The sequence below is a fragment of the Colobus angolensis genome, unplaced genomic scaffold (genome assembly GCF_000951035.1).
Source record: "Colobus angolensis palliatus isolate OR3802 unplaced genomic scaffold, Cang.pa_1.0 Scaffold580, whole genome shotgun sequence".
Classification (NCBI taxonomy): Eukaryota; Metazoa; Chordata; class Mammalia; order Primates; family Cercopithecidae; genus Colobus; species Colobus angolensis.
The window spans coordinates 235,943-242,197 of NW_012119377.1; the positions used below are offsets into that span (position 1 = coordinate 235,943).

Genomic DNA, 6,255 nt, shown 5'->3' on the forward strand with positions numbered 1-6,255 from the left:
GCCTCTGTTTTTTTTTAAATTTTTTTGTAGAGACGAGGTCTCACTGTATTGCCCAGGCTGATATTGAACTCATGGGCTCAAGTAATCCTCCTGCCCTCTGCCTCTCAAAGTGGTGGAATTACAGATGTGAGCCACCACCACCAGCCAAATGCACCTTCTTAACCTCACACGATATTTCAAAATTTTAAAAATCTGTTTTTAAAAATCAGAATTCAGAAAATCCAAATTTCAGTTTTTCTTGAAGGATTGGAACATCTGGTAACATTGTGTTCTGATTTCTGCATAGCAACATTGTGTCCTGGTTTCAGCTAGACTTGTCTAGGTGCTGCCCCCTCTTTAGAATAGAGCAAGGGCCTTTTTAAAAAGAATTCACCTCAGTCAGTCCCCACTCAGCTCGTTTCTTTTGTTTTCATTATGTTCTTGGCCTCTGTAGACAATTGATTTTGTAATTCCAGCTCTAAGCCTTTTTTTGGTTTTGTTTTGTTTTCCCTTCAGCTCATACTTTGACCTCCTAAGCTCCCAAAGATTTCTTGTTAAAATAAGCATTGCCATTTTGAGGCTTATTCCTAGATGTTGACGATAGGTATTGGGATAGGTATGGGATAGGGAACTCATCAATGTTCACATCAATGCCAGAGAAACATTTAATATCTCTGTATAAGTGCAACATTGACTTTTTTGCCACCAAACACACCATTTTATAGGAGAGAAACCGAGAAACCTATATTGATTAAAAGAGCTTGCTTATTTGCTGCAGCACATTTTTTGAGGGCGGGCAGATATAGTATGCTCTCATTTTGGTCTGTATGTAGTAACCATTACATGTATACTAGACTCTTCTTAGGAGTTTGAAAATGACAGACACAAATCATTTTTCTCTTCATTATCATCTTTTATACTTAAAAATACTGAGTATAGGTTTTGTGCACTGATATTCATAGGCATCAAACAGTTGAAGAGGGCAGGAGAAGTTTTCTATTTCCTTGCTGTTCCACTTACAGTAGAGCAAATATTCATTTATATGCTGTTTTTAAAAATCTTGACATAGGCATGAGCACTTATAAAAGGCTTCCATGCAACATTTGCCCTAAGTGTGTCTTTCCCCTACGCACATAATTATCCTGAGAAGCATCCCTGGGTGCAGTTAAGATGTAGCTCAACAGAATCCACATCTTAACTCTGTTACATTTTATCCACATGGAACATCTCAGGAACTCTGTTTGCTATAAGAATTCCTAGGTTGCAGTATAAGGGTAAATGAAGGAGTAAAGTGGATTTAGGATAGCTGTCCCCATGTCTTTCTCCTCATAACTTCTTTCTTCCTTATCAATATTTGTTTGACTTTTTAAATGTCAAGTGCATCTGTATATGCCTTTCTACCTGGGGTTTATGTGCAAAGAGTGAGAGAATGAGAATGAAATTCTGACAGTTTGAGACACTAGTAAAAATGCATGGAATGCAGTTCTGGGATGCTTCCTTTGAAGTGAAGACACTTAACCAAAAGTAATATATTATTTTGGTAGGCTTGTATTTTATAGTTTCTCTTAAAAATTGTTTGGTTGCCATCCAGAGGGCTCTTTTATGAAGAATCTATATAAACTACTAAAATATTTCTTAGGACCTTTTTGGTGAATTTGATCATAAAATTAAAAAGCGTGTATGTGTTTTATAAAGGCATACCTCTGTTAAGAAGGCTGGTTTTATGTTTGCCTTTTCTTCTCTACTTTGATGACCACCCTAACTGTTCCTTTCTCCAGACCACCGCACTTTTCAAACTTGATTCTTGTTGTCACAGCTCTCTATAACATCAGTTACAATCAGCTGCCTCAACTCTTTGAGGATTTTTGTGCATAGAATGGCATTGTGAAACATAGGGAAATGGCAGTCTTACTAACAAAACAGGACCTATCTCTGGCCAAAAAGAAAAAGAAAAAGAAAAAAAAACACTAACAACTTAGGAGGTCCAGATAATTACCAATATAAAACGATGTTCACAGATAAAATCTTGTCTCAGCAGAGTAGGAAGGCCATCTTCTGTTGGCGATGTTCCCTACAACTATTACCAATACAGCTTATAGCACCAATAGGTGTCTGTGATGGAGAAGAGCAGACTATGAACTGAGCCTGGAGTAGAAAATTTTTGAGAAACAGCAACAGTTCTAGATGTGAAAAAGATAGATCTGTGTGATCCCTTACATTTAGAACTTATACTTTTTTATTTACAATGATTAAAGCAGCACATATTTTAAAAAAATAGTTAATGGGAGAATGTTGCAGGTAATGTGGTATAAATGTTAATGAGAAGAAAAATACTGCTCTGCTGAAAATAGAGTCCTGAAGGCTGAGTTTGGCACTGTTTCATCACTGTGCAACTTTCTTCTTGATGGCAGCTAGCTCTTTCTGAAGTTCAGTAAAGTTGGGGGTGTTTTTCAAGTTTGTAATCCTAACACCTCAGCATTATTTTGTTAAAATACTCTCTGGACATTGCCAAGAGACTGACATCCAGTATCTTCTTTCCACTTGCTCTTGTACTTGCTGATTTGTCATTCCAGGCTATGGACAGACCCCCTAAGCTGAAAAAGTCTCCCAGAGGAGGATGCCAAAGCTCCGTGTGTCACTCTCAGAACGATATCTCCCATAATTAAGAGCTTCTGGTGCTGTCTATTTAATGGGAATCTGCTTTAAGTCAGAAGATGAATACACACCACCATCCTCTTGACGAGACATTCCAAAGTCGCTGATTTTCAGAACATTGTTTTCACCTCCAGGCAGTTTCTTGCAGCAAGGACCCTGTGTATACATTTTTTACTCGAGATATGCCATCCAGAATCAGCATCTAATGAAAATTTCACTAACTGAGTTTTAGTTCATTCTTCTTTCTCAGAAAGGAGAGGAAATCGCCTCCTGGAACCAGTTCCTTAATGATGTAGATAGACCGTCTTTGTGTGCGAACTCCTATACGTTTGACAGTACTGGGATGATTATATTGCTTGAGGATTTTTGCTTCTAGTAAAAATTTTAATTTCAGTTCCTGGGGAAGATGTTCTTGACATGTTTTAACAGCAACAGCAATGTTATCCTTTAATGTGCCCTTAAATGTGTCACCAAAATGTCCCTTGCCAAGTAATTCTTGTAATGTGACACCTTTATGATTGAGAGCCCATTTCTTATTCTCCTAGTTATGACCACACTGTGATACTGTGATGCTCTTAATTGGAACATTGACTTTTTTTGCAATTTAAACAATTGGGATAAAATTCATATAACTTCAAACTTGCCTTTTACTTTTATTTTATTTTATTTTTTTTGAGACCAAGTCTCGTTCTTGTCTCCCAGGCTGGAGTGCAGTGGCGCGATCTCGGCTCACTGCAACCTCTGCCTCCTTCCTGGGTTGAAGCAATTCTCCTTCCTCAGCCTCCTGAGTAGCTGGGACTACAGGCGTGCACCACCACGCCTGGCTAACTTTTGTATTTTTAGTAGAGATAAGGGTTTCACCATGTTAGCCAGGATGGTCTCGATCTCCTGACCTGGTGATCTACCCGCCTTGGCCTCCCAAAGTATTGGGATTACAGGCGTGAGCCACCACGCCCGGCCTCAAATTTGCCATTTTAAAGTGTACAATTCAGTGGTTTTTAGTATATCCACTGTGTTGTGCAAGCATCACTGCTGTCTAACTCCAGAACATTTCTATCACCCCAAAAAGAAACTCCTTGCCTATTAGCAGTCACTCCCAATTCTTCCCTTCCTCAGCCCCTGGAAATCAGTAATGTACTTTCTGTTTCTATGATTTTGCCTGTTTTGGACATTTCATTTAAATGGAATTATGCAATAATTTGTGGCCTTTTGTGTTTGGCTTTCACTTAGCATCATGTTCTCAAGGCTCATCCATGTTGTGGCATGTATCAACTCCATTCCTTTTTATGGCTAAATGATATTTCATTGTATGAGTGTGTACCACATTTTATTTATCCATTCAGCAATTAATGGACAGGAACAATGGCTTTTAAGTATTAAATTGTAAGTTCAACATTAAATGTATCCACAGTTATTGATAATGTCAAGATTATACATGGTGTGAACAGAATGCTGTGTAGAAATGATATGTAAATTATTTGTCAGCATTTCATGTAAGTGTGATTATTTTCTAAGGACCCTTCTAGCCCTGGTTTTAAGAAATATGTGAATGTAGTATTTTCATCAATAAAGTTTAATGCATTAAGCATTAGCTTAAAATTTGAATGAAGGCAGATGTGAAGATATTTGCCACATGTAATAATCATGTTTTGAAATTATTTCAATATGAAGTATTTGAAAAATGTCAATACATAAAGGAAAGGAAATGAGTGTAATTAAGTCAATATATTTTTAAAGCAATTTTTATAATTTAGCAGACACTGCATCTTAATATAAGTTACTATTAAAATTGTGTCCTTGTGAAAAATGTGATGTCATTTTTCTTTTTTTGTTGATCATGTAAATTAGGTTACTTTTCTTTGCTACATTTTCTATTTACTTTTGATAAGCTATTGCTTGCCCCTGTGGAAAGTTTTACTTGTTGCTCCATTTTTTTCTCCCTACCCCCACCCCTCTCTCCCACATGCACACAGTGTTCAGTTTTTTTTTTTTTAAGTCATCATTAGTGTGTTTATCTTTAATGATTTCTAAGAATGGACAAAAAGAAACACACAAATATTTCATCCTTTTCTGGGGACTCAAGTCTTTGTTACTGATGGAACTCATTAACTTTTCTTTCTTTCTTAAATCTTCCTTCCTCCTTACCTTTTCCTCTTCCTTCCTTCTCCTCTTCTTTCTCCCCTCCCTCCCTCCTTTCATTCTCCTTCTCTCCTTCTCCCTTCCTTTTCTCTTACCTCCTTTGACTAACCCTCCCTCCCCTACTCCCTCCTTTCCTTCCTTCCTTCTTCTCTATCAATATAATCACTTTGTTTGTTTCAGGTGAGATTGGAGTGGAACTGTTCAGCTGCGACCAGAAATTTATTTTCCTGAGTAAATTGCCAAGAATTAAGAATGAAGAGGGCCATTTGCATCTCCTTAAATTATTCAGTTATCTGCTTTATTGCTCCATGTGGAAAACTTAAAATTGTTAAGTTGTGCATTACTGTATTTTAACTTGTTGCTTAGTTTCTACATGTTTATTTTCAGTAATGGCTGAAAGTGTTAACTGTTCCATACTTATAGCACAATGTGCTGCATAAGGTTACCTGTGTACAGAGTTTTACTTTAGTTTAACTAAATATTGCCTGGGTTCAGTTTTTATTTCCATTCTGAAATGCTTCCTTTTTACTGTTTGAAACTGAAAATAAACAACTGTTGAACCATTTTGATTTTACCTCATTTTAAAACTCAGTTTTAATTTATTATTTGGCTTGTTTTTAATATTAGTCATTAAAAGAAGTGGGAGCATTGTCTTATGAAATGTTTAGGAATCATTTTATATATTACATGTACAACATTAAACGTGTTTAAAAAAGAAAAAGGTACCAGCGCTCACTTGTCCCTTGCCATTTTTTCTTGTAATTATCTTAGACAAATCTTGGCGGTGGGGGGATCAAAACATAATTGTTTTAATTCTACAGCTATAGGAGCTTTGTATTGCTAAACTTTCGTCTGGAAAAGTTTCACAGTGACATTTTTAAAAGAGAATTTTTTTATCTACCGAATTCTACCAGTGTAACCTTTTTTCTAAATAAACAATAGTTTTCTCAAATGGTTGTATATTATTGTGTATATTGTTGCTTATTCAAAATGACATAGCAAAGATAATTCATTAAGGTTCCTAGCCCTTCTCAGTTCTTATTCCGTGGGCTACATTATTTTCAAATGACATATCATCTGATAATAGGAAAATATCCTCTTTGATTACCTCTATAGTTGGAGTAAACAGTGGACTGATATCCTACCTAGATTTGTCCATTTAGTCTCCAGTTCCTTGGAAACTATACCTATGCAGATTAAAATTTTCAAAGAATGACAAAAAGGATATATTTTTTTAAAGAACTGAGAAATGCTGAGCATATTTTAAATGAATTGGCAAAAGGGTATAAATCTTGATACCTCTTTTCAGGTAATTGTAATTTGCAAAAATCGATGAGCAGAATATTTATGGGAGGGTGATGTATTCAGTGACTGTTGAGTGCTTATAATGTGCCTGACATAAAAATAGATGTTTTGTTAGAGTGACTTCTGACTTTGAGAAAATAACTGTGGCTTACCTCAAAATTATTTGTCTGAAAGACA

General features: G+C 36.1%; 1 protein-coding gene across 2 annotated transcripts in view; it reads left to right on the forward strand.

The window, feature by feature from the left end:
• THOC2 (THO complex 2) overlaps positions 1-5,733 on the forward strand; it is a 136,010-nt gene extending 130,277 nt beyond the window's left edge. The window contains exon 39 of one of the 2 annotated variants that reach the window (XM_011962188.1): positions 4,954-5,733. The gene's annotated coding sequence lies outside the window, so the exon portion shown is untranslated. Of the gene's footprint in view, positions 1-2,552; positions 3,462-4,953 lie in introns of those variants that run through there. The other variant, XM_011962186.1, reaches the window with a different exon arrangement.
• Positions 5,734-6,255: the final 522 nt, after the last annotated feature.